Source organism: Belonocnema kinseyi, chromosome 3, assembly GCF_010883055.1.
Source record: "Belonocnema kinseyi isolate 2016_QV_RU_SX_M_011 chromosome 3, B_treatae_v1, whole genome shotgun sequence".
Lineage (NCBI taxonomy): Eukaryota > Metazoa > Arthropoda > Insecta > Hymenoptera > Cynipidae > Belonocnema > Belonocnema kinseyi.
Window position 1 is genome coordinate 30,077,707 of NC_046659.1, and position 9,754 is coordinate 30,087,460.

Here is a 9,754-nt window from a genome sequence, read left to right on the forward strand (position 1 = left end):
ATCTAATAAGTATTGCTGATGCTGCATACCCAGCGCAAAGCTAGAACGAGCCAACTTACGAATGAGGAAATTAACGATTTATAAAATAATTCTAATTAAAATTGTGTCTCGATGAAATTATGCTTTCTTATTTTTTCACACGCATATAACTCTACTACTGCGAATAAACAAATGGTATAAGGGTGAATTATGTACAGCCAGAAGGAAGGAAAGCACGTCCATGGTCAACATATTCGTATACGTGAGAGCACCACGCTTACTCTTTCTTTCTTGCCCACGTCTGAACGTAGCGCTATCCTCCAGGCTTCACACGCGGTCTTGCCTCCTTTTCTTCCTCCACATATTCTTACATGCAACCAAGCATGTTCAGTTCGTTCACGAGACTATACTTTTCTCGGGCCGGTAACGGGAGCAAGTCACGGTGTTGATCGAGTGGTCGATTAATTGGGTCCGCGATCCGGACGTTAAAATTAATCTCTATTCGACGGGAGGCAGGACCTTAACGGGAACGAGTCATCGTCGACACCTACCCCGGAGTTCAGTTCGTTCACGAGACTATACTTTTCTCGGGCCGGGATCGGTAATGCTTTGATTTCGTATCCTATCCTGACTCCTTGAAACAAAATTAAAAGTTCAGAAATTATTACTTCCTCATCGTGAAACGTGAGTCAGTGGCAGTGGTAACGAGGCGGATTAATAATCTCTGAAGGCGTATGAATTCTAGACTCATTGTCTCGTGTCCTATATCGCCCGCTTAAAACAAAGTTTGGAAATTGTTACGTCCTTATCCTGAAACGTGAGTCAGTGGCAGTCGTAACGAGATGGAGTCATAATCTCTGAAGGCATAGATGAATTCTAGACTCATTGTCTATTATTTATAAAAGTAACTCTGGGAAAGTGACATGTGTTCGCGTGTATTGTGTGGCTCTCGCGGACGCCAAAAAGGACAAACGTAGATTATTTAAAATAATCTACGAGTGAGAAAAGGTTTTTCCTTCGCCCGTTCAATTTTTTTTATCGAAAGTTGACAGAGAAGGCCAAGGGCGCATTCTTCCTTCTTGCTTCCCTTCACCCTTTCGAACGAATGAGCGGTAGCTTAAGTTCTTCTTATTGGTAAGTTGTATCGAACCGATTTTGTGCCTTCTTTTTCTATTATGCGACACGTTCCACCCATTGTAGGACGTGTCCCCTTTCACATCATTTTCCTTACGAGTGTTATTGTTATATTTAATTTATTCGAATAAATTCAGTGTGGACATAGTTAAGGAAGCAAAATTTTTCGACCAGACCGGTAGAATCCTTTCTTTTTCTTCTTTCTTTAATGGGTCGACAACTCTCAGTCCGAGAGTGAGGGTACAAACCCACAAAAATAATTAAAGGAAAGACGAGCTTAGTGTCAAAAATTGTATGAGTTCATTCGTACGTGACAAGCTGATGGTGGTAGCGACGTGGCCTACCCTCGCTGTTGACCTCATTCAGCTACGCTACTAGTAACTTTTGTTACTAGCCAGCCGAAAGAAAATTGAAAATTCTCACTTAGTTGAATACACTATTTATCATTTTCAATTGTGGCAGCAATGTCTCAACTTGAATAATCAGATGAATCTTTTGGAAGAAGAGTAGTATCAAATTGAATCAAAAACCCACGCGTTAATTTGCTAGGAGAACTCGCTTTAATTAGCTCGGTGTTTTCAATTTGAGAATTTTTCCGCTTTTACCGGAATGTTGAAACTCGCCTCAAGGATTCTCCTGATTATTCTTCTAATTGTGACTGATATCTCTTAAAGCTACGCACACTAATAAGCTTTGAATCATATACTCACGCGTTAATTTGCTAGAGTACTACCAAATTAAATCAAAAACCCACGCGTTCATTTGCTAGGGAACCTCGCTTTAATTAGCTCGGTATTTTTTATCTGGACATGTTTCGCTGATTCAATGAGACATTGGACGTTTGGTTCAAGAACTATTTTTGTGTGGACTACCACAATTTATACTCACATTAATAATCAGAAAAATCTCAAGACATGGAGTACTTCTAAGTCAAAGCAAAAACCCACGCGTTAATTTGCTAGGGGACCTCGCTTTAATTAGCTCGGTATTTTTGACTTAGCAATTACTTAACTTTCTGTGAAGTTATTGGCACTGTTCTCGAAAGTTTTTCTTGGTTATCTCAAGTTACGCACACTAATAAGGCTTGAATCACATACTCACGCGATACCCAGAACCAAGTCAGGGTATCGCTCTGGAAATAATCTTCGGCGAAAATTAAGGCAAAACATTACCGTAGTGAACACCGAAGGTTCTGAACCCAAATAGGTTGTTTTTGTAACCCCCAAGATTCCCAAGGAAATTCTAGAGCTTCAGGAACTTGAGACTCAGAAGTTTACTAGCCACGACGAATTTTCGTCATTTTTCGAGGTATTATCGAACCAGGTGGAAGCCCGAATTATGCTCTCCAACCAAACTCAGCCGAAAAACGTCGAACGTCTCCCGGGTAATTCCAAAGGCCAATAATCTCTTGGGAGGCTTTGAAACTAAGGGTCTGAATTCAACCAAGTGAAGGAGAAACCGAAGCATTTAGCAGAATTCTGCCATTGCTACTCTTTCAAACATAGTTTCAAAATCTTAAATAAACAATAATAATAAAAACATGTTAGTTAACTACGGGTTGATTTCTTAAAGAGGTAATGGTACCGTAAAGTCTGACTTGAAAATAATTTTTTTTTTCCGACTCTGTAAGCTTCCAGCTCCATGAGTGTATGTGAGACGTAGGCTTCGTTGCTCATGTCGAAGATTTAAGCGCACCATTATTTCTTTCATAGATGAGAAACACAAAAAAGTCGAACCGAAATCATTTAACCTTGATCCGGATTTAATCCTGATGGAAAAGTGGTACCGTGAAGTCTGAGTCAAAAACCCATTTCCATTCTGACTCGGTAAGCTTTCAGCTCGGTGAGTGTATGTGAGACGTAGGCTCCGTTGCTTACTTTGAAGAGAAGGCGCACCACTATTACCTTCCCGGACGACCCCGTAAATGAAAAAGGCCGTCCAGGTTAGGGATACTTAATTTTGGTCCAGATTATCCGAATTTTCTGATTCTATTCTTTAGAACATGGAACCCTAGGTTAATGACATAGTACTTTGCACCCCACCATTAATTAAATTTAACTGGGATATGTGCCTAACCGTGGTTTATCTTCTTAAGGGAATCATGGTACTGTGAAATCCGACTTGAAAATAATTTTCTTTTCCGACTCAGTAAGAAGTACCAATGGTGCTTCGAAAACATAGTGAACCTTCGTATGCGGCAAAACGAAACGGTGAGGGATTACCATGACAGAGTCCAAGGTCTTCTCAGTGGTGCTCGACATGCAGTCGAAGAAAAATAAAATAAAATTTACAATCTAGGGCACGAAGAAGAAGCAAAAGAAAGCAATATCATAATGGGACCGGTAATGGACGTCGCATTGGATGCTTTCGAAAGGGGCTCCCAGAAGAAATGTCTATCTTTGTGGATATCAGGAATCCCAAAGACCTCGCTGATGCCTTGGACCATGCTTTGAATATTGAGGAACGGAAGAAACAGTTAGAAAAAGCCAGGAGTCACCTCTCCGCCTATGCCATTTCTAGACCAAGGGAGGACGCCCACGATAGAACACGCTCACCAAGTCCCTATTCTAGGCAAATGGAAAGAAAGAACAAGAGGGAGAAACAGAACACAGAAGGAGCAAGCTCAAGCGGTAGCAAGGACTCTACGAACTTTCCCCCGCCAACTTCTGGCAAGTACTCTGCCCCCTTTGTCCCCTATTCTCCTCAATGCCCTTACCCTTATCCTTCCCCTTTTTCTCTTACATCCCTTACTCCTATCATTACCCTCCTCACTTTCCCGGTTTGCCATTTCCCCATGGGTATCCAATGGACACTAACACCAGAGCCAATTCCCCATGGCCAAGGTACGGAAAGTCAACGGAAAGTACAACACCTCCAAGGGCAACGTCGCCAGGACAACCCGGAAATTTAAACTCGCAACCGACTCCTCGCTCGGACGCGACAGGGAGTCAGCCTGCTCAACAGCGCTCCCAGAAACACGTGTACTTTCGGAACAAACTATCGGGTCCTACGAGCAGTGATCGAAATAGGAGGCTCCACAGTAGTAACTCTAGCGGCCCCAGAACTCAAGAAACCAAAGTCCAATTTCTTAGTGGATCCAGGATCAAATGTCAATTTGATAAAAATTAAGAGCCTACTACCCAAATTAAAATATGAGCCTGATAAGGCAGTACTGTTGGCAGGGATAAACCCGGAACCCGTGGTCAGTAAGCTGGGGCGAAAAAGCAACATTGTGCGTCCAGGAAACGCCTGGGCGCGGAAATGTGGCCCTCTCCAATCCGAAACTCAGCGCACTTTGAAATTTCGAAATCGGATAGTATCTTCAGTCTGTTCTTTGAGGGTGAAATATCAACATTTCACTAAAAAACACTAAAATTTAAGGTTTTGCAAAAATGGGCTTAAAATCGATACCGATGCCTCCCAAGGGTGACTTTACGATAAAAAGTCATCAGAGGGTACTTAGAGGTCTGTGCCACCTTTACACTGAAGCTGGACCCTCCCCGGTCGCCGGGCTCCTTCTCCCCTCCCTCTGGTCGAGCGTTGTCGAGACTTGTCAGAACCTGTCAATGGCTCGTACTGTCGGCTCACGCCTAATGTTCGTTCACTCGTAGGTGCTAGCTGAAGTTATCGTTATAGTTTCTTCTTCTCATTGTCTCGTCGTTGGTTCTTTTGGTGGTAGAGATTCTGGTTCTGCCTGCACTCCCCTCCTTGGTTCGTATGCCACAGCATGTCGAAATTCGCAAAGAGAGACTTTATGCAGTGCCCTATATTTGGTCCTCCCAAAGATTTTGGTCCGAACGTTTTGCCAACGAGGGCTGACGTTCTGCGATGATGTCAGGAGGTTCGACGGCAAAAGGGCTGTCTTTCAGAAAAATACAAGGAGCCTTCGTTCTGAGACATTGCCGACGAAGTCCGTTCCAAATTAATAGTTGTTTGGGAATCTGCTTCTATCCCAACGGTCTCAGAGCAGCGCATTAAGGAATGTCTCACAAGTCTTCATAAAAAATACACTACGTTGAAAAATTCATTTAAGAGTAAAACAACCTCTCAAAGTAATGAGGATGAGAAAATCGCCGCCTTCAAAGAGTACTGCTCTGAATTATTTAACATAGCCGCTTGTAAGTGCGTTGACTTGTGTAGGTACTCCTGTCACAAGGAAAAGGAGGTTCCAGCTGTAGAGCATGCCTTCTATCTTGACCAAAGAGGTAAAAGACTCATGGTAATCGCCAGCGTAGATGTCTCTGAAACAAAAAGAATACATAAGAGAGCAGAACGTAATGCAAAAAGAGGCAGACTTGAACGGGGAGAGGGTGGGGAAAGCGTTGCTACTGCATCGGCCTCCACATCTTCCTCTACGATTGATATGGATATAGATTCCTTCTTTGAGGAAGGTGAAGGTGATAATCCTCCTCCTGAAATTAAGTTAAAGGTTGATGCTTCTACCGCTGATGACGATTTTCACGACATACCACGCAGACTTGCGCAGAGAAAATCATCGCAGGCCAGACTTGACTTATCTGAAGCAGCAGTAGTTGCTCAAAGATATAATATAAGTCAACGGGCTGCGGCACATTTAAGCTCGTCTGTACTCCTCGCTGCCAATCGAGCAGGAATGATCTCCCCGGATATTTCTCAAAAAGTAACTGAGTGTCTAGTCATAGATAAAAGTAAGATAAGGCGCGAGAAAATTAAAATAGGCTCCAAGTTGAAGAAGGAATCACGCCATAAGGATTCTATTCGTGGCTTATACTTTGATAGTCGGAAAGACGAAACATTGACAGCGTCCGGATTTATTAACGAGGAACACATATCTTTGGTGGCCGAACTAGGTTCTAAATACGTAGGCCATGTCGTCACACCATCGAGCCATGCCCAAGATGAGTGTGATTCTATTTATAATTGCGTAACAACAGAACTGAATGTAGGCTTCGATGCAGTGGTAGTCTTTTCGTATTTATTGACGGACCTACCTCTGGTCCGAACAAATACTCAGGGCCAATAAGGGGACAAATTCCAACTTGTGAGACCCTCGATGTTATGAACTTTAAACAAGTTGAGTGTGACTTGCCTGAGATTGAGCCCAGTGCTCTCAGCTCAGATCAAAGGTATCTTTATGAGATATCAGATACCATACAGTTCGGAGTGTGCTCTCCTGAGCTGGCCTCCCGGAAGATAGGCCCCATTAACATGGCTCGCTGGCTAACAACTGCAAATAGAATTCTGGGATTATACATATCAACAAAAAGACCCACAAACAAACTGCAAGTATTAGTTGAATACTTACTCACAGTATACGTACCTCAGTGGTTCCACATCAGACGGGATAAGTCTATCGCTGATGTGAGTCGGCTCCTCTTCCAAGCAATCAAATTGTCAAGGTTTCTTCCTTTGAAGTACCGAAATGTGGTAAATACTTCTATTCAGACAAACGGCTTCTCTGCCATGCCAGAAAATATAGTTCTTGAAATGGTAACCGACCCTAGACTTACCGTTTGCTAAGACGCACTCACCAAAATCCTGGATGCAAAGCATAAGCAACAGACAACTGTTAGATACAATATTGTGCCAAAAATTAATTTTGGAGCTAATGATTACACAGAAATGATTGATTGGGAACAGACAGATGTTTCACTAAGAAAGACTTTGTGGGTGTGATTAATGACTCTGAGACTTAAATAAGCACATTTTACATATGGTTGATTGGTTGGGTAGGGCATGGCTGGAGCCCGATGTGCAGCCATCTCCACGTGGTGGGCTCTGGGTCACTCGAAGTAGTAGAACTCAGTGAGCTAGGAGCTGCACAAGTATTTAAGCATTTTACTCGAAAATACGCAATTTTGAGCAATTTCCCCTTCCATGAGGATTGGCATGGGGTGACTTTGGCGATTCGGTACGGACCTCTAAGTACCCTCTGATGACTTTTTATCGAAAAGTCACCCCTGGAAGGCATCGATATCGATTTTAAGCCCATTTTTGCAAAACCTCAAGTTTTAGTGCTTTTTAGTGAAATTTCGAGATTTCACCCCTAAAGAACAGACTGAAGATATTATTAGATTTCAAAATTTCAAAGTGCGCTGATTTTCGGAATGGACTGGGACACTTTTTCGCACCCAGGCGTTTCCTGGACGCACAATGTTGGTTTTTCGCCCCAGCCTAGTGGTGAGGATCGGAACAATCAATATTACATAATTAGGAAATCTTGTGGAATTCCATATCGTGAAAAATGACTTCCCAATATCTCCTGATGGGATCATTGGAAGACCATATTTGCGGCAGGAACAAGTCCAAATATCATTTAGACACAATTCATTGGTCACTATATCGAACCCGATCAATCCAATTCCATTTCTCGACAAAGAGTCCCAATTAGCCCGGACGTCCCTCAAACATGAGATCAAGCCCTTCGCCAGAATTTTAAAGATCAAGGCCAGAATGAGACAGCCAGTTGTTATAGATGTCCTTAATCCGGAATAAAAGAAGAATACCACCCTAGGAAAAACGCCCCTGAGGGAATTTATCTAGGGGAAGCAGCCGTTTCTACTCACCAAGGAGTCTGCAACGTGCTTGCCATAAATACTCGAGAAGAGGATGTGGAGATGCAAATACCTGCTCAGGAAGTCCTGCCCTATGACTTCATCGAACCACACGACGAGGAATCCACCATTTCCGAATGTGAGTATCTAGCAAAAGACCTGCAAAAGAAATGGGAAGCTTTTACTCGGACCGTGTCAGAAGGATCAAGGACAGTTTACGCATTTTAAATTTAACACCAGAAGAAAGCAGCTACGCACATAAGTGGGTGACCACCGACGCCTCAAGTTACGCCGTTGGAGCCATCCTGGCCCAAGAGGAGGATGGATTCGACATGCCTGTGGCCTACTTCTCGAAGGCAATGAACAGCTGTCAAGAAAGGTATCCTTAAGGTCCTGAAACATTTTCGGCCATACTTATACAGCCGAGAATTTATACTTGCTTGTGACCACGAGCAAAGTCCAATGGATGGACTATGTAAATAACCCAGGGGCTAGACTGCTACATTGGCGACATAAATTTCGAAATTACCAATACAAATTTGAATACAAACAAGGAAAGCTAAATAGGGGAGTACAAGCACTGTCGGAAAATCCTCATGATGACCCTCACGAGACCCCGGAAGTAAATAAAGACCCTGAGGCGGTTTTACTAAAAACGAAAACCATGGGAGGGCCCGCAAACTCTCATACATTCCAACAAAGAATTCATGCGCCAACGGATCGTCAGAAGATATTGGTCCTGACACGAGCAGGGGCATCCACGGAAGGTCCCGAAAAAGAAAGCACACTCCCTGCCGTATCCCAGGAGAAAATCTCTACAGGTCCGCAAAAGGTAAAACCAGCCATATCAAGGACAGCGACCTTTAAACCTACGAAGAGAGAGGAAGACGTTCCTCCGCAGTCCATGCCCAAACTCCGACCGATCCCTGGAAAGCGGGAAGCCCAAACAAATTACCAGTTCCGAAAATTCCAGATAGACTCGGATAAACATACGCTTTAGGAATCGTTTATTTTTTCAACTGTAAACTGCTCAATATGTCCCGGATAGACTCGGATGGACGTTTCTCGTGAACTTCGAAAGGTCCCAAATAGGTCCTAGATAGAGCCGGATAAACCTACACTTCAGGAATCGTTTTATTTTTCAACCGTAAACTCCTCAATATGTCCCGTATAGACCCGGATGGACGCTTCTCGTGAACTTCGAGGGGTCCCGAATAGGTCCCAGATAGACCCGGATAAACATAAAATTTTAGGATTTGTTTCTTTTTTCAACAGTAAGCTCCCACATATGTCCCGATTAGACCTGGATAGACGCTTCTAGTGAACTTCGAGGGTTCGCGAATATGTCCGAAATAGACCCGGATAAATGTACGCTTTAAGAATTGTTTCTTTTTTTAACGGTAAAATCCCAGATAGGTCCCGGATAGGCACGGATAATGTTTCTTTTGAACTTAGAGGAAATGAATTTTAATTTTTGTTTCCGTATCCCAAATAGATCCCGGATAGATTCGTGAAAGTTCCGGATAGGAAATAATTATACGTATAGAGACCGGATGGTCCCGTATACAAGACTTATTCGGGTTTTATCAGGGTTCACATTTCGGACAAAATCGAGTGCGAAGCACGAGATATGTAATGAGAATGTGTTCGCTAAAGCCGAGCGCGATGTGCGAGAACGAACAGTTGCGCGATCCAGGTGCGCTCAAACTTGCAAGCGAAGCTCTTTCAACAAAAGAGAATTCACAATCACAAAATTACAGTTGTGAATGTTTTAAGCTATAATCTTAAAAGGCCTGTGCATGAATGTGGGAAAAATACAAAGACCAAGCGTGTAGAGAGAGGTAAATACATAAACGAGTGCGAAGTGAGAGATAAATGATCATCGAGCGCGAAGCTCGGGAACCAACAGTCGCGCTCCCTAGAAGCGCTCAAACTTGCGAACCGCGCATACAACTTGCACATTCTTTTTTAAATTGTGTGCTTCCCTAGCGGAAGAATCGGAAAGTATCGGGAAGAAAGTACCTTTCCGATTCTTTCCGATTTCTATGTGAACTTTCCTTCTGTTTCTTTTCGAACGCTTTCTCTTCCCGAAGCTTCTCGGTGCCTTA